This window comes from Mastigoproctus giganteus, chromosome 5 (genome assembly GCF_048544385.1).
Source record: "Mastigoproctus giganteus isolate SK-2022 chromosome 5, ASM4854438v1, whole genome shotgun sequence".
Classification (NCBI taxonomy): Eukaryota; Metazoa; Arthropoda; class Arachnida; order Uropygi; family Thelyphonidae; genus Mastigoproctus; species Mastigoproctus giganteus.
The window spans coordinates 17,359,902-17,376,905 of NC_143579.1; the positions used below are offsets into that span (position 1 = coordinate 17,359,902).

At 38.1% G+C, this 17,004-nt stretch overlaps 1 protein-coding gene across 1 annotated transcript in view; it reads left to right on the forward strand.

Moving 5' to 3' along the window:
- mib2 (E3 ubiquitin-protein ligase mind bomb 2) overlaps window positions 1-17,004 on the forward strand; it is a 388,603-nt gene that overhangs the window by 121,772 nt on the left and 249,827 nt on the right. The window lies entirely within an intron of this gene.

Sequence of the window (17,004 nt, forward strand, 5' to 3'; positions counted from 1 at the left end):
TATAATATGTACTACAGTATTAAATAAGAAAATTATGATTGTAAATTTTGCATTGATTGTAGTGTAGTAAGGTTACAAATAAATTGTAAATATCACTACATAGGCTACATACCTATCAAGACCTAACAAGAGAATTGTTTCATACTTTAAAATAATCTGTTAAACATGCTGTTTCAATGGTAGAGCATGTTTTAAAAGAGAATTATGAAAGATGTGTGATAGCAGTTATTTCACTTTCGCAGTTAGGCTGCGCTTGAAAAAATTGATGTACAAGTTCTAATCCTTGATGAGCATCTTTCACTGAAACCTTGTTCAACCACAGTAGGTTCCTCATCTTTATCACTACAAATTTCAGAAAATTCCATTACGTCTGCAATGAGTTTCTCTCCATTCGTGCATATCCTGAAACATTCAATGCCCACATCCACTTCTGTGTAATCTTTGAAGCTTAAGGTTTCCTGTAAGTTTAGGTGATGATGCACATGCTCAAATATTTCTTCCCTGTTATTAGACTGTTCTTTGCAATTAATAGAAGAAGAAACATGCAAAACTTCACATGATGCATCATTTAAGGCAGTAAATCCAGCACGTTTGAAGCAATCGGCAATCACTTTTTCATCAACTTTATCCCATGCTGAAACACATAAATACATTGCCTGCAGGATGTCGATTTTGCTTTGAATTTTGCTTTCAAGACATAGCACAATTTTGTTTAGTAGCATTATTTGGTAGTTTTTCTTAAAACACTGGATTACACCTTGATCAAGTGGCTGAAGAACTGACGTTATATTTGGTGGTAGGTACTCAACAGTAATTGCATATAGGTCACTTACTTGAAAATGAGGGATGCAGTTACCCACAAACAGCAAACATTTTCTATTCTTCTCACTCATCCCACTATCTAAGTCTATGATCCATTCTTTGTAGATTTGTGATGCCTTCCATGCCTTTTTTTGCTTGATATATAGTCGGTAATATCTTTAAACCAGCATTTCCCAAACTTTTTTAGTCACGGAACACTTTTCATCTCACAATATATTTAAGGAACACTTACGAAACACAAGTTTAGTGGGAGCCAAAAACTGATTGCTAATATTTTATTACATATGATGCACCGTGCATCAGGAGCATCTTTATTTCCAACACATGTATAGCCTTATAGCCAAAATTCAAATAACTGTCATCATACTTTCGTTTTGGTCTTTTATTAGTTGGTTCCTGTTTTTTCACTTCGTATTTTTGGGGAATAAAAGGCTGCGATTGTTCATCCTCACTTCCATTAATGAAAGCTGCTTCACAGAGCATATTGTCACTAACGATAACCTCCCATTCTAAATATGGCTAATACCTTCTTCCACATGCCTACCGGTATGTTTTCTGCCATTGATCTTTCTATCTGCTCCTCTTCTCTCCTCTCTTCGTTTAATTTGGAGGTGGAGGAGACCCTCTACAGAAGGTATTCACTCCCCCATATATTTACAGAACACAAGTTTAGCGGGAGCCAAAGAACTGTTTGCTAATATTTTATTACATATGATGCACTGTGCATCAGGAGCATCTTTATTTCCAACACATGTAAAAGTCAAAATTCAAATACATGTCATCATACTTTCGTTTTGGTCTTTTATTAGTTGGTTCCTGTTTTTTCACTTCAAATTTTGGGAACAAAAGGCTGTGATTGTTCATCCTCACTACGAAGTTTTACAATATTGTATTCATTTTCACAGACCACAGTCTGTGAAAATGAATAATAGAAGTACTTGCTTATCGTTTTAAAGTTCTTTTTTTCAACCACAAATCCATGGTCATTTATTTTAATAATAATATTTCGAATTACTGATAATTATCAAAAAAATTTATACAAGGAAGTGAGTTTTTTTATATGTAATCTAATATTTATACAAGGAAGTGAGTTTTTTTTGCTTCCCCTTCTCCTTCAACCCATGTACTCCAGGCTAAATTGCATACGAATAGCATATTAGATCACTGCATTGCTACTTTTTCATAGATGTCATTACCTCTATGCAAAGCCCACCAAAATAAAATGTTCTGTGGTCTATCTGATTATTAGTCTATGCCAGTATAATAATAACAGAAAAAAAAATAATGTTAAACTAGTGGACTCTGCCTCCTGCTCGCTTTGCTCGCTAACCCCCACATATGCATTTCTACATAATATGTAGAGGTATGATGGAGTAAGTCAAATCTTTTCTATGTAAAAGACACAACTGTCGAAACGATATGTAATCTAATATATAAAAGAAAATTTTGAAGACTAAATGTTCAAGGCATAATACATATTATGCCTTGAGCATTTAGTCTTCAAAATATTATCATTGTCTTCACCATTTGGCATCTCTCATATTGTGGAATTAACTTTGCAACCGTGATGGCATGTCTCCATTGCCAAGGTACCTGCCTGCCCACTGATGAGTGAGCCAACAAGTTCCGAAACACATCTGGGTAGTGGTGCCCACTGAGAATAAATAACAGTAGACTCCTCTACTAGAGAATCATTATTCATTTGAAGTAGTGCAATACCTGGTATCTTGTTGTGAAGGTAGCCACAATATGAGATAAAATCTAAACAATGCTGTTACACTACGTATGTAGTTCAACTTATGGGTAAACTATGGTGTATTTAAAAGAAAATAGAAAGTGTAAGAAAGTGTATGAAAAGAAAAAAATTGGTGTATAATAAAATAAAACAGAAAGTGTAAGAAAAAACTATTAAAAGTAAAATTGTGTGAATGTTGAGCGAATGAAAGTTATTATTAATTGCATGTTCTATCTTAGCCTCTTCACTGGACAGACTGATGACTATGCAGGCCCTCATGATTATCCAAGTTGACACCATGCTGTAGCTTTTCCTAGCTGGTATGGTGTGGGATGCTGACATTGGCCATTAAGGTAACTCCCAGGCCAGTGTGAGACAGAGTTGCAAAAAGCACTCTCCACCATAGGAATCTCTTTCCCCGGCTGAGTGTCCTTCCCCACCCTGGGTGGCCCCTATCCCCTTTTGCGTGATGGCTTACCCCACCAACCACTTTCAACTCCCAGCCTCTGGACCAGGAGGTCCCCTTACTGTCTTCCCTTTCAAATCAGATGAGTACCTCAACTGATGCCTCCCTCTGTTCTCTGCCCCTTTTATCTCATCCTCTTCCTATCTCTCCATTATCTCCTTTCCAATAAAATTTTCTTTTTAGGCTCTCCTTTAATGCTTAAGCTACACCAGGGTTCACCCTGCTAGAGCTTTCTTCCCTCCTAATGTGTTTTGACCTGCCTCCCCAGGGCAGTGATGGAAACTGCGGGTATTAGTGGCTCTCCCCAGGCTAAGTGGCCAGAGGAACGACACAACCCACACTAATACTTCACAAAACACACACTAGCGCACACACCCTGGCCTTATGCAGAGTATTGTATTCTACACAGAGTAAAAGCACGGAGTTGGGGGAGACCCCCCAGACAAAAAACACTATGTCACTATGATCGATATCTGATCAGGAAATAATCTGTGTAATTATTTACCTGTGCATTTGTAGTGTGCGGCATTCAATCACTATGTAATTATTTACCTGCATTCACATAGGTCACTTAGGAAAAGGCCTTTTGCTTCAGGTTTCATAATGCATGAGGAATATTGTTGCATCCCAAAGAGCAGGACTAAAATATTTAACTGAAATATTTACAAACTATACAAATATTTAACTGAAATATTTACAAAATACTAAACTACTGTATTTACAAATATACAATATTCATTAATATATAAAAATGTTACAATGAAACGTCAAATGTTAGACAGTGAAGCACGAGGTTGGTGAACATTATGGAGGCAGTTGTCAATAATTAATTGCAGTTGTAGTGACGTAATTCCCTCGCTCTCTTCTCCCATGGGCTCAAATAAATATCACTAAGACGAAAACTTTTTTAATGTATAGAGAGAAATTATAATGATACAAAAGTGGTGTATATTACAAATATGCAAAATTTATGTATTTTATTTTATTTTTCTAATTATTAATTATGATTTTTCATGGAACACTTGTTCACATCTCGCGAAACACAGTTTGGGAAATGCTGCATTAAAGCATCAAAGCTTCTGGGCTTTCCTAATGATTAAAAGAAGAAACTTCTCTTGCCAGAAATGTTTGATGCTAGGAGAACAGCAGTTTGTTGTTTGGCCTTTTTTCTGCCATTGTATTTCTTGCCTTTAAATGGAAGTGTTTTATCTGGTTGCAATTTAAAAAAAAAAAAAAAAAAAAAAAGAGTCCAGTTTCACCAACATTGAAGATGTCATTTTGGTCGTATGTCAGCAAAACAATTTTTAAATGATTTTCTTTCCATTCCTTTGTAGCATTAATGTGCACTATCGCCACATATCCATTCATTGCGGAAATGATTCAGTATCCATTCATTGCGGAAATGATTCAGTATCCATTCATTGCAGAAATTATTCAGTATCCATTCATTGCAGAAATGATTCAACTTTGGCTTTTAAAAGATTACCATCTATGGGAACGATTTTTGCATGCTTTGTTATTAGCCATTCCAAAAGTACCTTTTCAAGATCCGGATACTTATAGTAATAATAGTAATAGAAATCATGGCATGTGATGCAAGAAAGCAAGCGTATGAGCTTATGTAGCATCAGCCAAAAAAAAAAAAAAAAAATCAGACAATTCCATCTAAATGTTTGTCCAGTTCCTCCTTGAATTTATTTCACCTATCAACTTCCACAACGACAGATGAAAGTTTGTTCCAGCTATTAACCACCTGCTGGCTAAAGGCAAATTTCCGCACATCTATTCTACAACTGTCTTTCCTCAATTTGAATTTATGCCCCCCTTAGGTTCATAATCTGAGCAAGTGGAAGAATCCCATCAGAATTCAGCATGTTCAACCCATTCAAGGCCTTATACACCTCAATCAGATCACCTCGCAGGTGCCTAGTCTCCAGCCTCTGCAATTTGCAGAACTTAAGCCTCGCTTAGTAAGAGGATCCTTTCATTCCCCTCACCAATCTTGTTGCCTTTCTCTGTACACACTCAAGCAAATCTACATCTTTCCTAAAATGAGGCCTCCAAACCTGTACACAGTGTCAGTGATTATTATTCTTGCAGGAATGGAATCCTTTATCCCACACTCCACTTTAAAATCTCCTCCTTTATCTGCACCTTGGTTTTACAATAAATGTGCTAAGGCTGTTCAAGAGAAGAATGTTGCATATCGTAATTGGCTTGTTTCTAATTCTTCAGTTACATTTTCTGCCTACACCAAAGCTCGTAACAATTGTAAAGCAGTTATTAATCAGTCCAAACTAGATTTCAAACAGGCTAAGAGTAGAAAACTTGCTTCTTGCCCTAATGGTAGCCAAGCATTCTGGTCCCTTGCCAAAGCTATTGGCCGCAACTTTTGCCCACCTCTGCTCCCACCTCTGTCCAAACCAGATGGTTCTGTTGTCACTTCAGCCAAGGATAAAGCCGACCTGCTAGCATCCCATTTTTCTTCCAACTCATATATTAATGATCTTGGTAAAACACCTCCCACCATTCCCAACATGCTCCATTCAGTGCCTCCTGTGGTCTTCCATCAAAACGATGTCAGAAGGATTTTGACGAATCTTGATGCTAAGAAAGCTCCAGGTCCCGATGGTATTTCTACACTTGTTCTCAAAACCTGTGCTCCTGAACTTACTCCTATTCTTTGCTGCCTTTTTTCACTTTCTTATTCCAAAGGTGTTTTTCCTTCTGCTTGGAAATTTGCTCATATCCAGTCAGTTCCTAAAAAAGGGTGACAAATCCCTCCGATCCAATTATCATCCCATTTCAATTACTTCTACTCTTTCTAAAGTAATGGAGAAATCAATTAACCGCCAACTCTTAAACTACATAGAAACCTTCTGTCTGATCAATGATTGCCAGTATGGATTCCGTCAGTGTCGATCCACTGGTGATGTTCTGGCTTATATTACCCATTTATGGACTAATTCAATGGAAAGGTTCGGTGAATCACAAGTAGTTGCTCTTGACATCTCAAAGGCTTTCGATCGTGTTTGGCATAAAGGTCTTCTAAACAAGCTTCCATCTCATGGTTTGTCAACTGTTTTTAGTAATTGGTTATCCAGTTTTCTCTCTGACAGCTCACTGAGGGTGATGGTAGATGGCTCTCTGTCTTCTAACTTCTCCACTAATTCCGGTGTCCCCCAAGGTTCAATTCTTTCCCCCACTCTTTTCCTCTTGTACATTAATGACCTTCTTCCATTGACTGGAAATCCTATCCATAGTTTTGCTGATGATAGCACATTGCGTTCCACTTTCCGTTTTGATAAACCTTGCCCTGTTCAATCAGCTTCAACTTCTCGGAAATCTGCTACCGATTCCTTAAATGCTGATCTTCAGGTAATTCTCCAGTGGGGCAAAGACAACTTAGTTGATTGCAACCCTTCTAAAACTCAGTCTTGTCTTATATCTCGCAAAAAGGATTCTTCTGCTCCTATGCTTATCTTTGTTGACACTCTGATTTCTAGGCAAAATGATATATCTCTTTTGGGGATTACCCTGACTTCTAATCTCTCTTGGCACAAGCAGATTACAAATATTGCTTCCTCTGCCTCTAAAAAACTTGGTTTTCTCTTTCGCTCTCGGCGTTACTTTATTTCCAAACAGCTGCTCACTCTGTATAAATCACAAATCTGCCCTGCCGTAGAATATTGTTCCCACATCTGGGGTGGTACCGCCAAAACCTCTCTCAGGCTTGTTGATTCCATTCAGAAGAGGGCAGTTAGGTTAATTAATGATTAATCTCTAAAAGAGTCTCTCCACTCGCTGTCTCATAAACGTACTGTTTCTGCTTCTGCTTCTGCTTCATGCTTCTTCTACACATACTTCCATGGGCACTGTTCTTCTGAATTGGCTTCTATAATTCCTGCTCTCTCTTTCAAAACAGTCCGAACACGTGCCGCCACCAGCCAACGTCCATTTACTGTCCAACTTCAAACTCACAGGACTAACTTTTCATCTTCCTTGTTTATTCATTCAACTACCATTTTCTGGAACAACCTTCCTTCATATGTATTTCCTGAAAATAACAGTCAACAAAAGTTCAAGTCCAATGTCAACAAATATCTTCTTTCATCTTCTCAACCTCCAACCCTAACACGGTACTAAGTACTATAGGTTCTAATACCTCTCGTGTTTGGGGTTTACATAAGAAAAAAAACAAGAAAAAAAAACACAGTACTCAAGGCATGGCATGACCATTGCCTTATACAAAGGGACAATCACCTCCTTTTCCTTGCTAGCAAAATTCCTGTATATCATTGACAAAACCCCATGATCTGCTCTGGCAGCCTGTTTGCATATCTCAGAAAACGTCATATCTGACTGCATAATTACTCCCAAGTCTTTTTCATTTTCTACCACCCTAAGTGTAGTACCACACATTTGATATGTTCCTCTAGGGTTTCTTATACCCACATGCAGTACTCTGCATTTGTCAATGCTAAACTTCAGTTGCCACTTCTCAACCCATCTTCCCAAATTTTTTAGATCCTGTTGCAGTAGCACACTGCCATTATTGTCATTGACAACCCTGCCAACCTTTGTATCATCTGCAAACTTTGACACTAACCTGATATACTTTCATCAATATCATTGATAAATATACAAAACAACAGTGGGCTCAACATCGAACCTGTGGAATTCCGCTGATAACATTAGTTCACGAGAAGCAGCGTCCATTGATTACCACCCTCTGTCTTCTCCCACTCAACCACCCTTTATACCATTCTGCTCCAATTTGTACAGTAGTCTTCCATGTGCAACAGTGTCAAAAGCTTTCCTGAAATCCAAGTGTATGATATCAAATTTATTTTTTGCATCCAATTCCTTTGTAACCACATCATAGTATCCAATCAGATTTGTCAGACAAGACTTTCCCTATGCTGTGTCTGAATTATTGCTGCAGTCTTGTCTTTATGATCCTGCAATGCATCTTTAAACCAGAGACTCCATTATTTTACACGGAACAGAAGTCAAACTAACTGGTCTATAATTACTCATGTCATCCTTCGATTCCCCTTTGTGAATTGGGGATACATTTGCACATCTCCAGTCCGTGGGGACCTCCCCTGAATCCAAGGATGCCCTCATAATTATGGTTAAGGGTTTGCTTAATTCCCTTTCTGCCTCCTTTAATATAACTGGACAGATCCCACCCACTCAATGTGCCTTTTTTATGTTTAACTTCAACAATTTCTCCTCCACTTTGCTCTCAGTTATTACAAAATCATTAACAACCCTGCTACAATTTGATAACCTCCTTCATTTTCCTTCCTTAATAACTCCTCATGTGTGACTGTAGATGCAAAATACTCATTCAGTTTGTTTGCAATCTTAGGAGGATCATCAACAGTCGCTCTGTCGATATCAAGTGGACCAATCTGATTCATCCCCTTCCCTTTAGAGTTTATATAAGTAAAGCAATCCATGCTGTTTTTCTTAGCATCCTTTGCCAAAGATTTCTTGTAATCTGCCTTCGCTTGCAGAATCTTCTTTGTGACTTGAATAGACTAGCTTATATCTGCCATAGGCTTCTGTGTCACCTGATAATTTATATGCATCCCATGCATTTTACTTCTCTACCATGAGTCTCATTCAGGGCTCCCACTCCTGGGTTTTTCCACCCAGATCTGGGTTTTTTGATTGTCATCTGGGTTGATAGGTTTTTTTCACAAAAATATCTCATTATCTGGGTTTTTTCGGTAATTTTTAATTTTAAGTCAAACTTTATTTTTATTTCTTGTAAATTCAATAAAATTTAATACATTTAATAACAGTTTACAATTTTCTTAATTTTATATTCTAACCTGATCATAATTTGTAATATCTCAAGTGCTTGTACAAAATACTACAAATGTAAAAGGATTTCAAACTTTTCGCAGGGTTCTACACTATGAAATTACGCTTACATGTTCATACATGTAAGCATACACGTTCGTGTTACTAACATGTATGCACAGCCTATTGAGGAGGCGGAAGGCGGTCTTTACTGCACAGTCTTTCGTGATCGTTCGTGGTATTATTGCATTATTTGGTGTGATTTTTACATTTATGCGTGTACTACTTACAATGATATAATAAATTTAAATTGTAGTGACTATTTCTATTTTATGTTAATGGATTAGTGATTTATTTTTTATTTTATAGAACATTTTAAATAAGATAACTGCTAATTAGCCATACCCACAAATTGCCCACAATGTCTGAAACTTGTTCCCCACAGAGAAAGATGAGTAAACGGTGGTATACTCAAAATTTTAGAAATGAATGGTTAGAAGATCCGGAATTAAAGGATTGGTTGAAAGAAGACAGTAATGAAAAAGGTGCGTCTTACTGTATTTTTTGTGAAATGAAATTAAAGAATGCCAATAAATCGATGTTACTAGCGCATAAAAATACAGTTAAACATAAAAAAAAGTGCAAATATTGCTAAGACAAGTTCAACGTTAGACACGTTCTTCACAAAACATAAACCTATGGAGAATGAAGAAGTAGCAAAGGCAGAGTTAACAATTGCTGCACTCATTTCTGAGCATAATATTCCATTTGCGCAATGTGATCACCTTATAGAAGCATGTAAGAAAGCATTTCATAATAGCAATATTGCAAAACAAGTTCAGATGAAGGCGACTAAAGTCTCTTATCTTATACAAGATGGCATAGCCTATCATGAAAAAATATACATTTCTAACATATGCAGAAACAACAAGTTTTCAATGATAATAGATGAAAGTACAGATTTATCTTTATCGCAAGTTCTAGCTGTTGTTGTTAGATATTTTGATATTCAAAAACTTGATGCTGTAGATGTTTGTGTCGAAAATGCTACTTCAGAAGGGCTTTATCAAGCTGTAAAAGATCTTTTCATAGAAAAAACATTCAAATAAGTAATCTCGTTGGCTTTGATAGTGATAATTGTGCCACTATGATGGGTACTAAAAGTGGGTTCCAGTCATTGCTAAAAAAGGATGTACCATCAGTATTTATAATGGGATGTGTTTGCCATTCTTTTGCATTATGTGCTAGTCATTCAGTCAAGGTACTACCATCACATCTAGAAATATTTATAAAAGATATCTCTTGTTATTTTTCCCGTAGTAGTAAAAGATTAAACAAGTTCAAAATGATTCAAGATGTTGTAGATACTGCTAAGCATAAAATCCCCAAATTAGCACAAACACGTTGGTTATCCTGTGGCAATGTAATAAAAATTATTATTGAGAAGTGGGATGCGTTAGTTCTTTATTTTCAGTATCAATCAAAAATTGACAAAATCGATGGTGCAGGGAATATTTACAATACTATGATCACCAAAGGAACTAAGCATATGTTGTTGTTTTTAGGATATGTACTGGAGAAAATAAAATGCCTGAATATTGAATTTCAATCCGAGCATTTCAGATTACACTTACTTCATTCAATGGTTTCAATTGAGTATAAAAAATATTCTTAGTTTTTTCATAAAAGAAGTCATTACTTCATGCAAGCTGGTTGAAATTGATCCAAGCAATGCAATAAATCATAAGCCTCTGAATAAAATATATTTGGGAGGCCGTTGTATGGCCTTATTAAATTCAACACCACTTGGTGACAGTGAAAGCAGGTTTAAAAATGATTGTTTAAAATTTCTTGTTGAACTTTGTATGGAAATCAGAAAAAGATTTCCTCTAAATGTCTAAATGATGATGGAATTATCGCCAGTCTCAATGTTCTTGACCCAGCAGTGATACATGATCGTGCCAATTCGCCATCCTCAATTTTCCATTTAGCAATGCAGTTCCCTCACCTTTTTTCTGAAGACAAACTAGATCTTTTAGATGATGAATGGAGATCGTTTCGTTTAAATCAAGATTTAGATTTCTCTTACAAAACCATCCCTGAGTTTTGGTATCTGTTACGTAATGTAAAAGATGGCTTTAATAATTCTAAATATGAGATTTTATCTAACTTTATGACCAGTCTAACTATTTTACCTCACTCTTCGGCAAGCGTAGAAAGAATCTTCTCCCAAGTAAACCATATAAAAACAAAAGCCACAAACTCCCTTAAACCAGAAACTGTGAAAAATCGACTAATGGCAAAACAGGCGATAAATAGATCTAATCAAAATTGCTATACATGGAAACCTAAATCAGAATTGGTAAAAGAAGTCATACAAGGAACTTGTCATAAAAGATACGAAGAACGTTTGAAAAAAATGAAAGAACTTCAAAAAATAAATGTGGAGGGAACTGAATGGGATGAAAATTCTGATTATAATTACATAAAAGATATTTTTGCATGGTAAGTTTTATCTTATTTGTGTTGCTATACTATATGATGAAAACTAGGTTTTTTTTGGGTTTATTTAAGTTGCAATCTAAGTTTTTTTAAAATTTTTGAGTGGGAGCCCTGGTCTCATTAGTTCATTTTACAACCATTCAGACCTAAACCTTGAACAATATTTCTTAATAGGTATGAAAATTTTAGTAGCATCCACGATTAATTCCTTGAATGCTTCCCACTTAGAATTTACTGTTGGTAACATTGTCAGTTGGTCCCACTCTATAGAATTTAAAATCTGTCTGAGACCACTGTGGTCACCTTTATGGAAGCAAAAACCCTTTCCTTTACCCCTGATGGTAATTATATCTTTAAGTAAATCCCACATCAGTACACTGTGATCACTGCCCCCTAGTGGTTCCTTTATCTGTAAATTCTTAATACATGAATGATCACAGCTGATAACCAGATCAAGAGTATACCCTCTCTGGTTGCCTCTTAAACATGCTGCTGCAGAAGACAATCATCGAATAAATACACAAAAGTCTTGCTAGTGTGCGAGTGACCACCGCACAAGTTCCAGTCAATATCTGGGAAGTTAAAAAATCCCCCATTATAAGACATTCTGATTTACTAGCACCCTCTATTTCTCTGTAGAATTGTTCGTTGTACTCATTCGAGTCATTAGGCCTATAACGCACTCCTACTCTTATTTTTGCTTTCCCAATGCTTGTAGTAGTAGTAGTAGTGGCATGTGATGCAAGAAAGCAAGTGTATGAGCTTATGCAGCATCAGCCGAAAATAAAAAAATCACACCATTCCCTCCAAATGCCCATCCAGTTCCTCCTTAAATTTATTTAACCTATTAACTTCCACAATGACAGATGGAAGTTAGTTCCAGCAATTAACCACCGGCTAGCTAAACGCAAATTTCTGCACATCTATTCTACGTCTGTCTTTTCTTAATTTGAATTTATGCCCCCCTTAGGTTCGTAATCTGAACAAGTGGAAGAATCCCATCAGAATTCAGCGTGCTCAACCCATTCAAGGCCTTATACACCTCAATCAGATCACCATGCAGGTGCCTAGTCTCCAGCCACTGCAGTTTGCAGGACTTAAACCTCTCTCTTGGTAAGCGGATCCCTTCGTTCCCCTCACCAATCTTGTTGCCCTTCTCTGTACACGCTCAAGCAAATCTATATCCTTTCTAAAATGAGGCCTCCAGACCTGTATGCAGTACTCAAGGCGTGGCCTGACCATTGCCTTATACAGAGGGACAATCACCTCCTTTTCCCTGGTAGCAATATTCCTATATATCATTTACAAAACCCCATGACCTGCCCTGGCAGTCTGTCTGCATTGCTCAGAAAACTTGATATCTGACTGCACAATTACTCCCGGGTCTTTTTCATTTTCTACCACCTTAAGTTTAGTACCACACAGTTGGTACGTTTGCATTTGTCAATGTTAAACTTCAGTTGCCACTTCTTAGCCCATCTGCCCAAATTATCTAGATCTTGTTGCAGTAGCACACTGCCATTACTGTCATTACCATCCTTTGTATAATCTGCAAACTTCAGCACTAAGCCTGATATACCTTCATCAATATCATTGATAAATATACAAAACAACAGTGAACCCAACACCAAACCCTGTGGGACTCCACTAATAACATCAGTCCACAAAGAGCAGCACCCATTGATTACTATCCTCTGTCTTCTCCCACTCAACCATCCTTTTATCCATTGTAGCAACTTACCCTTAATACCATTCTTCTCCAATTTGTACAATAGTCTTCCATGCACATCAGTGTCAAAAGCCTTCCTGAAATCCAAATATAAGATATCAGAATTATTTTTTGCATCCAGTTCCTTTGTAACTACATCATAATATCCTATCAAATTTGTCAGACAAAACTTTCCCTTAACAAACCCATGCTGTGTCTGAATTATTGCTGCAGTCTTGTGTAGATGATATTGCAGTGCATCTTTAACCAGTGACTCCATTATTTTACCCGGAACAGAAGTTAAACTAACTGGTCTGTAATTACTCATGTCACCCTTCGATCCTCCTTTGTGAATTGGGTACATTTGCACATCTCCAGTCCGTGGGGACCTCCCCCTGAGTCCAAGGATGTTCTCATAATTATGGCTAAGGGTTTGCTTAGTTGCTTTGACGCCTCCTTTCATATAACTGGATTGATCCCATCCACCCCAGGTGCCTTTCTTATGTTTAACTTCAACAATTTCTCCTCCACTTTGCTCTCAGTTATTACAAAATCATTAAGCACCCTGCTACAATTTTATAACCTTCTGTCATTTTCAAAACCTTAATAACTCCTCATGTGTGAATGTAGATGCAAAATACACATTTAGTTTGTGTGTTATCTGAGCAGGATCATCAACAGTCGAACCATCGATATCAAGTGGACCAATCAGATTCATTCCCTTCCTTTTAGAATTTATATAAGTAAAGAAATCTTTGCTGTTTTTCTTACCATCTTTTGCCAAAAATTTCTCATAATCTCCCTTCACCTGCCTAACCTGCTTTGTGACCTGATTGCAGACTAGCTTATATCTGCTATAGGCTTCTGAGTCGCTTGATAATTTATATGCATCCCATGCATTTTTCGTCTCTGTCACGGGTCTCATTAGTTCATTTGATAACCATTTAGGCCTAAACCTTAAACAATATTTCTTAATAGGTATGAAAATTTTAGTAGCATCCACGATTAATTCCTTGAATGCTTCCCACTTAGAATTTACTGTTGGTAACATTGTCAGTTTATCCAACTGTACAGAATTTAAAAACTGTCTGAGACCACTGTACTCACCTTTACGGAAACAAAAACCCTTTCCTTTACCCCTGATGGTAAATATATCTTTAAGTAAATCCCACATCAGTACACTGTGATCACTGCCACCTAGTGGTTCCTTTATCTGCAAATTCTTAATATACGAATGATCACTGCTGATAACCAGATCAAGAGTATTACCCTCTCTGGTTGCCTCTCGAACATGCTGCTGCAGAAAACAATCATCAAATAAATCCACAATCCACAAGTCTTACTAGTGTGTGAGTGACCAATCTACAAGTTCCAGTCAATATCTGGGAAGTTATAATCTCCCATTATAAGACATTGTGATTTACTAGCCCACTCTATTCCTCTGTACAATTGTTCATTGTACTTATTCGAGCCATTAGGCCTATAACACACTCCTACTCTTATTTTTGCTTTCGCAGTTCTTATGTCACACCAAACTGACTCAACAGTGCACTGTTCATCTATATCAACTGGATGCACTTGTTTTGATTTTATGTTATTCCTTATTAACAGCATGACACCTCCTCCCTTCCTATCCTGTCTATCCTTTCTGTACCAATTGTACTCCTCAAATTCCAATTCTGTATTCCTAATATCAGTGTGACACCATGTCTCTGATATCCCAACAATATCCACCTTTGATGTCTTGACCAACACTTCAAATTCATCAACTTTATTTACTATACTTCTATCATTGGTATACATGCAAGCATACATGCACCTATTCCTATTCACCCTGACACCTCCCATATATCCACTTGTTTCACGATGACTGCCATCAGTCTCTGAAAGCCCCAGCACCCCTCGCAGCACCCCACACATTGTACTTTTAATAGAAGTTGTTCAAGAATCACCTTCCCCTTTGCCTGCAGCTACTTTTAACCTTTTAGTCTGTGAATCCCCCACCCAAGCTGGCACCAAACTGACTCAACAGTGCGCTCTCCACCCGTGTCAGCCGGATGCACTTCCTTTGATTTTATGTTTTTATTAATTAACAGCATAACCCCTCCTCCCTTTCTATCCTGTCTATCCTTTCTGTACACACTGTACTTTCCAAATTCCAATTCTGCATTCCTAATATCAGGGTGACACCATGTCTCTGATATCCGAACATTATCTGCCTTTGATGTCTTGACCAGCACTTCAAATTCATCAAATTTATTTACTATACTTCTAGCATTTGTATACATACAAGTATACATCCACCTATTCTTATAGCGCACCATGGCCATTGTTGCCAATGCACCTAATAAATCCCGAAACAAACAAACAATTATCTCCCTATTCTTATTCTTAGTTACCCTTACAGAACAGACGTGTGTTTCATCGCTCCGCGAAATTTCAGTTTAAAAAATGTGTTTTACTTCCGTCAGTGCCATGAAATGTATCCTCACTTGAAGACAAACTGGACTGGATTCCGCTGGTGAGAAACTTTTGCCTATATATTGGGAATTTGGTCAGGTTGAAGCGTTATTTATCTGTATCCTTTGTTGCCAGACCGCATGGTCACCATGTCGCTGACAACAGGGCTATAGAGAGGCTGCCGATATAACACGGCGGCCGCGTTTCCACCTGACACCTTGACTGGGGAGGTGCCCCAACTAGTGCAAACTGAGCAGTTGTTGTGCTCTATCAATCTGTGCCTTTACCGAATAATATCACCAAAGAAATATGACTTTAATGTGATCCCCCCCCCACCATAAACTCCCCATGGAGAAAGAGAGAGGCTATCTTCGCACCTGTGCTTCTACCAGAAATCTGAATGCCATGAGCGTCTTCGCCGCTACTAGATATCCCGCTGGGAAGGTAGTCCCGTCCTTTTAGGAGCATTTCTATATCCGGCGTCCCCCCCCCCTCCAAGTGCTTTGGGGAGACCCCAAAACTTCCACAGTCCACTGTGTGCCTCCAAATACACCCACGAACTTGTGGTTGGCATCAATCGCCATCATTTTTAACAAACCATCTAACCCCAACATTGTGAACCCGATTAACCGAACAGTCCCGGTAATCCGGAATCCACAGATATGGAGGGGAAAGACAAGCACAAACACCCCCTGACAGAGACACAAAATGATGACCCCATCATTATTGATAAACTGGAGGATATAGAGGACACCCGACCTGGGACCCCCCCAACCAAGCGGAAAACCCGCAAGCGTGTGGTTCCCGAACCGGACCGCGAAACACGATCTCGGGTTGAAACAAAAGAACAGCCAGAAGCCAATGCATCGCAAAAAGAAAGAAATTATGAAAAACAACAAGAACTATGTCTGGACCATACCATACCAGAGGGCTCCGTATACGAGAAAACTCTCTTTCTGAAAACGGCCCTCGAAACCATTTTTAAGGAGAATCCCAGTAGGATATCGTCTGGCCTGAGATCACAGATTGTCACCATCTTTCACAAGATGGAGACAATTCTGCATGACACACATGTAGAAAATGAGAGAGCCATCACACGGCTACACGCCTACATCGAATGCGGGGCAAGACAAATGCCACAGCGCGCCCCGACATATTCTGCAGCGCTGAGGACCAAACCTGCCACTACTACTGTCAACACCACCAAACCGGCACCCAGGAAGACACTGCTCCCTACTCCACACCTCGTGATTCTCAAACCTACAACCACCGACACTCTTAAAACTAGCGAAGAAGTCAAGAAAAAGGTCATTGACTCCCTAACTCAAGAGTTTAGAACGGCTAAAATCAGAGCCATTAGGAAGACCCGAAACACAGGGGTGATAATTGAGACTGAAACCAAAAGTGATGCAGATCTCATTATCAATAACTCCAAGATTCCGACGCTTGGACTCTCTGCTGAGCTGCCCAGAGAAAAAGGCCCCTCCATTATCA